Source organism: Ranitomeya imitator, chromosome 5 (genome assembly GCF_032444005.1).
Source record: "Ranitomeya imitator isolate aRanImi1 chromosome 5, aRanImi1.pri, whole genome shotgun sequence".
In the NCBI taxonomy this organism is placed as follows: Eukaryota; Metazoa; Chordata; class Amphibia; order Anura; family Dendrobatidae; genus Ranitomeya; species Ranitomeya imitator.
In genome coordinates, this window is record NC_091286.1 from 685,601,810 (window position 1) to 685,615,366 (window position 13,557).

Below are 13,557 nucleotides of genomic sequence, written 5' to 3' on the forward strand. Positions count from 1 at the left end.
CTGATGATGGAGGAGACGGGTGGTCACCAGATACTGATGATGGAGGAGACGGGTGGTCACCAGATACTGATGATGGAGGAGACGGGTGGTCACCAGATACTGATGATGGAGGCGACGGGCGATCACCAGATACTGATGATGGAGGAGACGGGTGGTCACCAGATACTGATGATGGAGGAGACGGGTGATCACCAGATACTGATGATGGAGGAGACGGGTGGTCACCAGATACTGATGATGGAGGAGACAGGTGATCACCAGATACTGATGATGGAGGAGACGGGTGGTCACCAGATACTGATGATGGAGGAGACGGGTGATCACCAGATACTGATGATGGAGGAGACGGGTGGTCACCAGATACTGATGATGGAGGAGACAGGTGATCACCAGATACTGATGATGGAGGAGACGGGTGGTCACCAGATACTGATGATGGAGGAGACGGGTGGTCACCAGATACTGATGATGGAGGAGATGGGCGGTCACCAGATACTGATGATGGAGGTGATGGGCGGTCACCAGATACTGATGATGGAGGAGACGGGTGGTCACCAGATACTGATGATGGAGGCGACGGACGGTCACCAGATACTGATGATGGAGGTGACGGGAGGTCACCAGATACTGATGATGGAGGAGACGGACGGTCACCAGATACTGATGATGGAGGAAACGGGCGGTCACCAGATACTGATGATGGAGGAGACGGGCGATCATCAGATACTGATGATAGAGGAGACGGGCGGTCACCAGATACTGATGATGGAGGCAACGGACGGTCACCAGATACTGATGATGGAGTAGACGGGCGCTCACCAGATACTGATGATGGAGGAGACGGGTGGTCACCAGATACTGATGATGGAGGCGACGGGCGGTCACCAGATACTGATGATGGAGTAGACGGGCGCTCACCAGATACTGATGATGGAGGCGACGGGCGGTCACCAGATACTGATGATGGAGGCGACGGGCGGTCACCAGATACTGATGATGGAGGCAACGGACGGTCACCAGATACTGATGATGGAGTAGACGGGCGCTCACCAGATACTGATGATGGAGGCGACGGGCGGTCACCAGATACTGATGATGGAGGAGACGGGTGGTCACCAGATACTGATGATGGAGGAGACGGGTGATCACCAGATACTGATGATGGAGGAGACGGGTGGTCACCAGATACTGATGATGGAGGAGACAGGCGATCACCAGATACTGATGATGGAGGAGACGGGTGGTCACCAGATACTGATGATGGAGGAGACGGGTGGTCACCAGATACTGATGATGGAGGAGACAGGTGATCACCAGATACTGATGATGGAGGAGACGGGTGGTCACCAGATACTGATGATGGAGGAGACGGGTGGTCACCAGATACTGATGATGGAGGAGATGGGCGGTCACCAGATACTGATGATGGAGGTGATGGGCGGTCACCAGATACTGATGATGGAGGAGACGGGTGGTCACCAGATACTGATGATGGAGGCGACGGACGGTCACCAGATACTGATGATGGAGGTGACGGGAGGTCACCAGATACTGATGATGGAGGAGACGGACGGTCACCAGATACTGATGATGGAGGAAACGGGCGGTCACCAGATACTGATGATGGAGGAGACGGGCGATCATCAGATACTGATGATAGAGGAGACGGGCGGTCACCAGATACTGATGATGGAGGCAACGGACGGTCACCAGATACTGATGATGGAGTAGACGGGCGCTCACCAGATACTGATGATGGAGGAGACGGGTGGTCACCAGATACTGATGATGGAGGCGACGGGCGGTCACCAGATACTGATGATGGAGTAGACGGGCGCTCACCAGATACTGATGATGGAGGCGACGGGCGGTCACCAGATACTGATGATGGAGGCGACGGGCGGTCACCAGATACTGATGATGGAGGCAACGGACGGTCACCAGATACTGATGATGGAGTAGACGGGCGCTCACCAGATACTGATGATGGAGGCGACGGGCGGTCACCAGATACTGATGATGGAGGCGACGGGCGGTCACCAGATACTGATGATGGAGGCGACGGGCTGTCACCAGATATTGATGAGATTTAGATTTCTGTTTTGTTCATTCATTTTGCATTTTGTTAATTAATAAAAATAAATGACTACTTCTACTTATGGAATCTTCTTACTGTGGTGTATTGTTTCCACATCTGATGAGGTTTTGCACATTACATCATACACTCTTCAGATACATAGGCGCACACTGTATGACGCACTCTATACAGACAGCACACGCTCTAGAATCAGCGCTCACTCTATACTCATTGTACAGTCACATGACGCCGGCAGTATACGGTGTATATACAGCCTCCTCACTGACGATATATACTCACACAGAGCACTTGCTGTATACACAGGAGGGCGTAACGTGAAACTCAAGGGCCCTGATGCAAAAGCTCCAACGGGCCCGAAAATATTTTAAATCTGTAATAGCAATAGTGTTTTTCTATAGGCTCCAGGGCCCGGGTGCGATTGCAACCTCTGGTATATTACGCCCCTGGATGTAGCCATGAATATATGGTGCAGCCGCTGGACGCACACTCCCTCTATATATACTGCAGTCCATCATCAGTGCGATAGAATATATCATCAGTCCCCGGTGATCACCCCGCGCTGCGCTGTCCTAGGCCTCATCCTATGACCCTGGGCAGCATCAGTGGTCACAAAGCTCCGGGCCCCGATATAACGTGTCAGTACGGAGCCGGCAGGTGTAATGGAACGTCACAGCCGGCTCTGCTACATCCTACATCACAGGGAAGAATATAAGCGAGTGATAATAGGGCGAGGATGGGCGACAATGGCCGGGGGCAGCGCGGGGGGCGTCGTGTATAGTGGGGGGGGTCACACGCTGCGTACTACAATACAGATAATATATCTCATATCATTGTATGTGCAGTAGGTGTATTGCAATAACAAGGATGTGATATCACAGTGCGATCTGTCACTATTTGCTGAACATACATAAAATACATCACAGAATATAAATAATATTTTATACACACAACACAATAAAGCAGGATCCTTCAATGCTTCAGGATACAAACAGCTGAATATCTGTATTTCTAGTATCGGATACAATGTTACACGGTCACACATTACAATCACACATATATATATATGAGGTCATGCACGGTGCTGCATTGTCACAGGACAATCAATAATAATAATAATAACAGATTATAGTAATTCTACACACTACATCATCATCATTCTGCACATTGATATACAGCGCTGCCTCCATCTATGACTCTCCAGCACTCTCCAGCACTCGGTCACTCACCAGCAGCAGCTCCTCTCCCGATGAAGGCGAGCCGTCTAATGCTCCGCTCCGCTCTCTCCGCTGGTGGCAGGAACAAGCCCCGCCTCCAGGTCCCAGAACCACACCCTACGGTGTAACCACGCCCCGAATACAGACTCAACCAACCCTTCACCGTTGGTAACGCCACGCCCTTCCTTCGCTGAAGGAAGCACTAGCCCCCGCCCATCGCCGCTGCATCTTTTCTTTCTCCGCTCTCTAGGGTTCTCCTTTCGTCGCTATAACAACGGCCCGCCCCTTACGGAGGCGTGGCCAGAACCGCCCACTTAGTGATTGACGTGTTAAGAGGCGCTGCTCAGTTTCCATAGCAACGACGCACGCTGCTGTGTCCGCGTCTCCCGGAGCCCGAGATCCTGCGCTGACCAGGTAATAACCGGGCCGGAGCCTGCCGGTGTGTGACGTCACCGGGGACGTGTAATACCGGGGGTGACGTCATAGAATGTGTGTAATATGTGTCCTGGCTGCGGACAGTGTGTGATATAGTGTGTGATTAGAGGGAGCGGGTAGTAGGCTGGGGGCACGGTGACCGGTATCCGCCATCTCTCAGATAACTCTCTTCTCGACTCTCTACAATCCGGTTTCCGCTCTTTACTCTCTACTGAACCTGCCCTCAGTAAAGTCTCTAATGATCTACTAACAGCTAAATCCACTGGTCCCTGGTGATCTCCTGGATCTCTGCAGCATCGGACTCTGTGGATCACCAGCTCCTCCTCACTGTGGACCCCGCTGTCTCCTGGTTCTCCTCCGATCTCTCTGGCCGCTCCTTCACTGCAGCTTTCCTTGGCTCCTCTTCCCAGGGCAGGCTAACTAGGCTTTTGTCTAGGGCCCGCAGCCAGCGACGTGCCGCTATGAGGCCCATGAGACAGGGGACCGCTGCCAGCGCCGACTGCGGACCCCCCATCGTAGATGCCGATATAGTTGAAATGAATCATGGACGAGATGGTTGTCAGGTGACCCTCGCTCTCCCATCATCCCCCTCTGCTTCACACACAGCGGGCGTGATGACATCACTTCATCGCACACCACACAGTGCTCAGCAGTGGAGCTGCTGAGGAGAGGCGCTGCAGAGACCGGGGGAACAGAGAGATTTATTTATTTTTAAATAAGTGAGTATGTAGTGGCTGTAATACTGGAGGACTATGGGCACTCATTATACTAAACGGGGGACTATGGGGACTGCATTATACTATATAGAGGCCTATGGGGAGTGCATTATACTATATAGAGGCCTATGGGGAGTGTATTATACTACATAGAGGATATGGGAACATTATACTATATGGAGGACTAGGGGAGTGTATTATACTATATGGAGGTTTATAGGGAGTGTATTATACTATATGGACTACTATGGGGACTGCATTATACTATAGAGAGGACTATGAGGAGTGCATTATACTATATAGAGGATATAGGGAACATTATACTATATGGAGGACTAGGGGAGTGTATTATACTATATGGAGGTTTATAGGGAGTGTATTATACTATATGGACTACTATGGGGACTGCATTATACTATAGAGAGGACTATGGGGAGTGCATTATACTATATAGAGGATATAGGGAACATTATACTATATGGAGGACTAGGGGAGTGTATTATACTATATGGAGGTTTATAGGGAGCGTAGTATACTATATGGAGGACAATGGGGACTGCATTATACTATACGGAGGACTATGGGGAGTGCATTATACTATATAGAGGCCCATGGGGAGTGTATTATACTATATAGAGAATATGGGGAACATTCTACTATATGGAGGACTAGGGGAGTGTATTATACTATATGGAGGTTTATAGGGAGTGTATTATACTATATGGAGGACTATGGCGACTGCATTATACTATACGGCGGACTATGGGGACTGCATTATACTATACGGAGGACTATGGGGAGTGCATTATACTATATAGAGGATATAGGGAACATTATACTATATGGAGGACTAGGGGAGTGTATTATACTATATCAGACCTGGGCAAGATGCGGGCCGCATCCGGCCCGCCTGACGGTTGTAAACGGCCCGCCGCCCGCCGCCCCAGGCACCGCTCGGCTCCCCTTCCCTTGCCGCCCGCCGCCCCAGGCACCGCTCGGCTCCCCTTCCCTTGCCGCCCGAGGCACCGCTCGGCTCCCCTTCCCTTCAGCCACGCCTGCGCCTGTGTGCCCTGCATTCAAACTCCTGTCCGCTGAGAGGCGCTGACCGCCGCTGGCACTTCCGCATCAGGGAAGCGCCAGCAGCAGGTGACGTCCCTCAGCGTGACACATGCTGCTGCTCTGCTCCGTTGCGCCGGTGTTCTGTGTGGCACTGCAGCGCTGTACTGAGGTCACTTGTGGAGTCGGACGGTGCCGGTGGTCGGTGGTAAGGGCTCTGGGTTATCTGCTCCTCAGTACTTGCGCACTGGGTCATCTGCTCCGCTGTACTTGGGCTCTGGGTTATCTGCTCCTCAGTACTTGGGCTCTGGGTTATCTGCTCCTCTGTACTTGTGCTCTGGGTTATCTGCTCCTCTGTACTTGTGCTCTGGGTTATCTGCTCCTCAGTACTTGTGCTCTGGCTTATCTGCTCCTCAGTACTTGTGCTCTGGGTTATTATCTGCTCCTCAGTACTTGTGCTCTGGGTTATTATCTGCTCCTCAGTACTTGTGCTCTGTGTTATCTGCTCCTCAGTACTTGTGCTCTGAGTTATCTGCTCCTCTGTACTTGTGCTCTGGGTTATCTGCTCCTCAGTACTTGTGCTCTGGGTTATCTGCTCCTCAGTACTTGTGCTCTGGGTTATTATCTGCTCCTCAGTACTTGTGCTCTGGGTTATCTGCTCCTCTGTACTTGTGCTCTGGGTTATCTGCTCCTCAGTACTTGTGCTCTGGGTTATTATCTGCTCCTCAGTACTTGTGCTCTGGGTTATCTGCTCCTCAGTACTTGTGCTCTGAGTTATCTGCTCCTCTGTACTTGTGCTCTGGGTTATCTGCTCCTCAGTACTTGTGCTCTGGGTTATTATCTGCTCCTCAGTACTTGTGCTCTGTGTTATCTGCTCCTCAGTACTTGTGCTCTGAGTTATCTGCTCCTCTGTACTTGTGCTCTGGGTTATCTGCTCCTCAGTACTTGTGCTCTGGGTTATCTGCTCCTCAGTACTTGTGCTCTGGGTTATTATCTGCTCCTCAGTACTTGTGCTCTGGGTTATCTGCTCCTCTGTACTTGTGCTCTGGGTTATCTGCTCCTCAGTACTTGTGCTCTGGGTTATTATCTGCTCCTCAGTACTTGTGCTCTGGGTTATCTGCTCCTCTGTACTTGTGCTCTGAGTTATCTGCTCCTCTGTACTTGTGCTCTGGGTTATCTGCTCCTCTGTACTTGTGCTCTGGGTTATCTGCTCCTCTGTACTTGTGCTCTGGGTTATCTGCTCCTCTGTACTTGTGCTCTGGGTTATCTGCTCCTCTGTACTTGTGCTCTGGGTTATCTGCTCCTCTGTACTTGTGCTCTGGGTTATCTGCTCCTCAGTACTTGTGCTCTGGCTTATCTGCTCCTCAGTACTTGTGCTCTGGGTTATTATCTGTTCCTCAGTACTTGTGCTCTGGGTTATTATCTGCTCCTCAGTACTTGTGCTCTGTGTTATCTGCTCCTCAGTACTTGTGCTCTGAGTTATCTGCTCCTCTGTACTTGTGCTCTGGGTTATCTGCTCCTCAGTACTTGTGCTCTGGGTTATCTGCTCCTCTGTACTTGTGCTCTGGGTTATTATCTGCTCCTCAGTACTTGTGCTCTGGGTTATCTGCTCCTCTGTACTTGTGCTCTGGGTTATCTGCTCCTCAGTACTTGTGCTCTGGGTTATTATTTGCTCCTCAGTACTTGTGCTCTGGGTTATCTGCTCCTCTGTACTTGTGCTCTGAGTTATCTGCTCCTCTGTACTTGTGCTCTGGGTTATCTGCTCCTCTGTACTTGTGCTCTGGGTTATCTGCTCCTCAGTACTTGTGCTCTGGGTTATTATCTGCTCCTCAGTACTTGTGCTCTGTGTTATCTGCTCCTCAGTACTTGTGCTCTGAGTTATCTGCTCCTCTGTACTTGTGCTCTGGGTTATCTGCTCCTCAGTACTTGTGCTCTGGGTTATCTGCTCCTCAGTACTTGTGCTCTGGGTTATTATCTGCTCCTCAGTACTTGTGCTCTGGGTTATCTGCTCCTCTGTACTTGTGCTCTGAGTTATCTGCTCCTCTGTACTTGTGCTCTGGGTTATCTGCTCCTCTGTACTTGTGCTCTGGGTTATCTGCTCCTCAGTACTTGTGCTCTGGGTTATTATCTGCTCCTCTGTACTTGTGCTCTGGGTTATCTGCTCCTCTGTACTTGTGCTCTGGGTTATCTGCTCCTCAGTACTTGTGCTCTGGGTTATTATCTGCTCCTCAGTACTTGTGCTCTGGGTTATCTGCTCCTCAGTACTTGTGCTCTGAGTTATCTGCTCCTCTGTACTTGTGCTCTGGGTTATCTGCTCCTCAGTACTTGTGCTCTGGGTTATTATCTGCTCCTCTGTACTTGTGCTCTGGGTTATCTGCTCCTCTGTACTTGTGCTCTGGGTTATCTGCTCCTCAGTACTTGTGCTCTGGGTTATTATCTGCTCCTCAGTACTTGTGCTCTGGGTTATCTGCTCCTCAGTACTTGTGCTCTGGGTTATCTGCTCCTCAGTACTTGTGCTCTGGGTTATTATCTGCTCCTCAGTACTTGTGCTCTGAGTTATCTGCTCCTCTGTACTTGTGCTCTGGGTTATCTGCTCCTCAGTAACATAGTAACATAGTAACATAGTTAGTAAGGCCGAAAAAAGACATTTGTCCATCCAGTTCAGCCTATATTCCATCATAATAAATCCCCAGATCTACGTCCTTCTACAGAACCTAATAATTGTATGATACAATATTGTTCTGCTCCAGGAAGACATCCAGGCCTCTCTTGAACCCCTCGACTGAGTTCACCATCACCACCTCCTCAGGCAAGCAATTCCAGATTCTCACTGCCCTAACAGTAAAGAATCCTCTTCTATGTTGGTGGAAAAACCTTCTCTCCTCCAGACGCAAAGAATGCCCCCTTGTGCCCGTCACCTTCCTTGGTATAAACAGATCCTCAGCGAGATATTTGTATTGTCCCCTTATATACTTATACATGGTTATTAGATCGCCCCTCAGTCGTCTTTTTTCTAGACTAAATAATCCTAATTTCGCTAATCTATCTGGGTATTGTAGTTCTCCCATCCCCTTTATTAATTTTGTTGCCCTCCTTTGTACTCTCTCTAGTTCCATTATATCCTTCCTGAGCACCGGTGCCCAAAACTGGACACAGTACTCCATGTGCGGTCTAACTAGGGATTTGTACAGAGGCAGTATAATGCTCTCATCATGTGTATCCAGACCTCTTTTAATGCACCCCATGATCCTGTTTGCCTTGGCAGCTGCTGCCTGGCACTGGCTGCTCCAGGTAAGTTTATCATTAACTAGGATCCCCAAGTCCTTCTCCCTGTCAGATTTACCCAGTGGTTTCCCGTTCAGTGTGTAATGGTGATATTGATTCCCTCTTCCCATGTGTATAACCTTACATTTATCATTGTTAAACCTCATCTGCCACCTTTCAGCCCAAGTTTCCAACTTATCCAGATCCATCTGTAGCAGAATACTATCTTCTCTTGTATTAACTGCTTTACATAGTTTTGTATCATCTGCAAATATCGATATTTTACTGTGTAAACCTTCTACCAGATCATTAATGAATATGTTGAAGAGAACAGGTCCCAATACTGACCCCTGCGGTACCCCACTGGTCACAGCGACCCAGTTAGAGACTATACCATTTATAACCACCCTCTGCTTTCTATCACTAAGCCAGTTACTAACCCATTTACACACATTTTCCCCCAGACCAAGCATTCTCATTTTGTGTACCAACCTCTTGTGCGGCACGGTATCAAACGCTTTGGAAAAATCGAGATATACCACGTCCAATGACTCACCGTGGTCCAGTCTATAGCTTACCTCTTCATAAAAACTGATTAGATTGGTTTGACAGGAGCGATTTCTCATAAACCCATGCTGATATGGAGTTAAACAGTTATTCTCATTGAGATAATCCAGAATAACATCCCTCAGAAACCCTTCAAATATTTTACCAACAATAGAGGTTAGACTTACTGGCCTATAATTTCCAGGTTCACTTTTAGAGCCCTTTTTGAATATTGGCACCACATTTGCTATGCGCCAGTCCTGCGGAACAGACCCTGTCGCTATAGAGTCACTAAAAATAAGAAATAATGGTTTATCTATTACATTACTTAGTTCTCTTATTACATTACTTAGTTCTTACAGTACTTGTGCTCTGGGTTATTATCTGCTCCTCAGTACTTGTGCTCTGGGTTATCTGCTCCTCTGTACTTGTGCTCTGGGTTATCTGCTCCTCAGTACTTGTGCTCTGGGTTATTATCTGCTCCTCAGTACTTGTGCTCTGGGTTATCTGCTCCTCAGTACTTGTGCTCTGAGTTATCTGCTCCTCTGTACTTGTGCTCTGGGTTATCTGCTCCTCTGTACTTGTGCTCTGGGTTATCTGCTCCTCAGTACTTGTGCTCTGGGTTATTATCTGCTCCTCAGTACTTGTGCTCTGGGTTATCTGCTCCTCAGTACTTGTGCTCTGAGTTATCTGCTCCTCTGTACTTGTGCTCTGGGTTATCTGCTCCTCAGTACTTGTGCTCTGGGTTATCTGCTCCTCAGTACTTGTGCTCTGGGTTATTATCTGCTCCTCAGTACTTGTGCTCTGGGTTATTATCTGCTCCTCAGTACTTGTGCTCTGAGTTATCTGCTCCTCTGTACTTGTGCTCTGGGTTATCTGCTCCTCAGTACTTGTGCTCTGGGTTATCTGCTCCTCAGTACTTGTGCTCTGAGTTATCTGCTCCTCTGTACTTGTGCTCTGGGTTATCTGCTCCTCAGTACTTGTGCTCTGGGTTATTATCTGCTCCTCAGTACTTGTGCTCTGGGTTATCTGCTCCTCTGTACTTGTGCTCTGGGTTATCTGCTCCTCAGTACTTGTGCTCTGGGTTATCTGCTCCTCAGTACTTGTGCTCTGGGTTATTATCTGCTCCTCTGTACTTGTGCTCTGGGTTATCTGCTCCTCTGTACTTGTGCTCTGGGTTATCTGCTCCTCAGTACTTGTGCTCTGGGTTATCTGCTCCTCAGTACTTGTGCTCTGGGTTATCTGCTCCTCAGTAACATAGTAACATAGTAACATAGTTAGTAAGGCCGAAAAAAGACATTTGTCCATCCAGTTCAGCCTATATTCCATCATAATAAATACCCAGATCTACGTCCTTCTACAGAACCTAATAATTGTATGATACAATATTGTTCTGCTCCAGGAAGACATCCAGGCCTCTCTTGAACCCCTCGACTGAGTTCGCCATCACCACCTCCTCAGGCAAGCAATTCCAGATTCTCACTGCCCTAACAGTAAAGAATCCTCTTCTATGTTGGTGGAAAAACCTTCTCTCCTCCAGACGCAAAGAATGCCCCCTTGTGCCCGTCACCTTCCTTGGTATAAACAGATCCTCAGCGAGATATTTGTATTGTCCCCTTATATACTTATACATGGTTATTAGATCGCCCCTCAGTCGTCTTTTTTCTAGACTAAATAATCCTAATTTCGCTAATCTATCTGGGTATTGTAGTTCTCCCATCCCCTTTATTAATTTTGTTGCCCTCCTTTGTACTCTCTCTAGTTCCATTATATCCTTCCTGAGCACCGGTGCCCAAAACTGGACACAGTACTCCATGTGCGGTCTAACTAGGGATTTGTACAGAGGCAGTATAATGCTCTCATCATGTGTATCCAGACCTCTTTTAATGCACCCCATGATCCTGTTTGCCTTGGCAGCTGCTGCCTGGCACTGGCTGCTCCAGGTAAGTTTATCATTAACTAGGATCCCCAGGTCCTTCTCCCTGTCAGATTTACCCAGTGGTTTCCCGTTCAGTGTGTAATGGTGATATTGATTCCTTCTTCCCATGTGTATAACCTTACATTTATCATTGTTAAACCTCATCTGCCACCTTTCAGCCCAAGTTTCCAACTTATCCAGATCCATCTGTAGCAGAATACTATCTTCTCTTGTATTAACTGCTTTACATAGTTTTGTATCATCTGCAAATATCGATATTTTACTGTGTAAACCTTCTACCAGATCATTAATGAATATGTTGAAGAGAACAGGTCCCAATACTGACCCCTGCGGTACCCCACTGGTCACAGCGACCCAGTTAGAGACTATACCATTTATAACCACCCTCTGCTTTCTATCACTAAGCCAGTTACTAACCCATTTACACACATTTTCCCCCAGACCAAGCATTCTCATTTTGTGTACCAACCTCTTGTGTGGCACGGTATCAAACGCTTTGGAAAAATCGAGATATACCACGTCCAATGACTCACCGTGGTCCAGTCTATAGCTTACCTCTTCATAAAAACTGATTAGATTGGTTTGACAGGAGCGATTTCTCATAAACCCATGCTGATATGGAGTTAAACAGTTATTCTCATTGAGATAATCCAGAATAACATCCCTCAGAAACCCTTCAAATATTTTACCAACAATAGAGGTTAGACTTACTGGCCTATAATTTCCAGGTTCACTTTTAGAGCCCTTTTTGAATATTGGCACCACATTTGCTATGCGCCAGTCCTGCGGAACAGACCCTGTCGCTATAGAGTCCCTAAAAATAAGAAATAATGGTTTATCTATTACATTACTTAGTTCTCTTATTACATTACTTAGTTCTTACAGTACTTGTGCTCTGGGTTATCTGCTCCTCAGTACTTGTGCTCTGGGTTATCTGCTCCTCAGTACTTGTGCTCTGAGTTATCTGCTCCTCTGTACTTGTGCTCTGGGTTATCTGCTCCTCTGTACTTGTGCTCTGGGTTATTATCTGCTCCTCAGTACTTGTGCTCTGGGTTATCTGCTCCTCAGTACTTGTGCTCTGAGTTATCTGCTCCTCTGTACTTGTGCTCTGAGTTATCTGCTCCTCTGTACTTGTGCTCTGGGTTATCTGCTCCTCAGTACTTGTGCTCTGGGTTATCTGCTCCTCAGTACTTGTGCTCTGGGTTATTATCTGCTCCTCAGTACTTGTGCTCTGGGTTATCTGCTCCTCAGTACTTGTGCTCTGAGTTATCTGCTCCTCTGTACTTGTGCTCTGGGTTATCTGCTCCTCAGTACTTGTGCTCTGGGTTATCTGCTCCTCAGTACTTGTGCTCTGAGTTATCTGCTCCTCTGTACTTGTGCTCTGGGTTATCTGCTCCTCTGTACTTGTGCTCTGGGTTATCTGCTCCTCAGTACTTGTGCTCTGGGTTATTATCTGCTCCTCAGTACTTGTGCTCTGGGTTATCTGCTCCTCAGTACTTGTGCTCTGAGTTATCTGCTCCTCTGTACTTGTGCTCTGGGTTATCTGCTCCTCAGTACTTGTGCTCTGGGTTATCTGCTCCTCAGTACTTGTGCTCTGGGTTATTATCTGCTCCTCAGTACTTGTGCTCTGGGTTATTATCTGCTCCTCAGTACTTGTGCTCTGAGTTATCTGCTCCTCTGTACTTGTGCTCTGGGTTATCTGCTCCTCAGTACTTGTGCTCTGGGTTATCTGCTCCTCAGTACTTGTGCTCTGAGTTATCTGCTCCTCTGTACTTGTGCTCTGGGTTATCTGCTCCTCAGTACTTGTGCTCTGGGTTATTATCTGCTCCTCAGTACTTGTGCTCTGGGTTATTATCTGCTCCTCAGTACTTGTGCTCTGGGTTATTATCTGCTCCTCTGTACTTGTGCTCTGGGTTATCTGCTCCCCTGTACTTGTGCTCTGAGTTATCTGCTCCTCTGTACTTGTGCTCTGGGTTATCTGCTCCTCTGTACTTGTGCTCTGGGTTATTATCTGCTCCTCTATACTTGTGCACTGGGTTATTATCTGCACTAATGAAATCTGGACATTATGGGGGCACTAATGAAATATGGACATTATGGGGGCACTAATGAATGAAATCTGGACATTATGGGGGCACAAATGAAATCTGGACATTATGGGGGCACTAATGAAATCTGGACATTATGGGGCCTGGATAATCTCTGCATTGTTTAACATACTGTTTGTTCATGAAAATATAGCATATGTATTCTACAGTATTGGGTAAAAATTAGTTAATTATATTAGTC

The 13,557-nt window shown here is 47.8% G+C and overlaps 2 protein-coding genes across 3 annotated transcripts in view; one reads left to right on the forward strand and one right to left on the reverse strand.

Moving 5' to 3' along the window:
- The window catches only part of FZD3 (frizzled class receptor 3), a 75,990-nt gene extending 72,610 nt beyond the window's left edge, over window positions 1-3,380 (reverse strand). For both annotated transcript variants that reach the window (XM_069728395.1, XM_069728394.1), the window contains exon 1: window positions 3,325-3,380. The gene's annotated coding sequence lies outside the window, so the exon portion shown is untranslated. The remainder of the gene's footprint in view (window positions 1-3,324) is intronic.
- Window positions 3,381-3,664: 284 nt separating this feature from the next.
- The window catches only part of FBXO16 (F-box protein 16), a 48,563-nt gene continuing 38,670 nt past the window's right edge, over window positions 3,665-13,557 (forward strand). The window contains exon 1 of the mRNA XM_069728405.1: window positions 3,665-3,726. The gene's annotated coding sequence lies outside the window, so the exon portion shown is untranslated. The remainder of the gene's footprint in view (window positions 3,727-13,557) is intronic.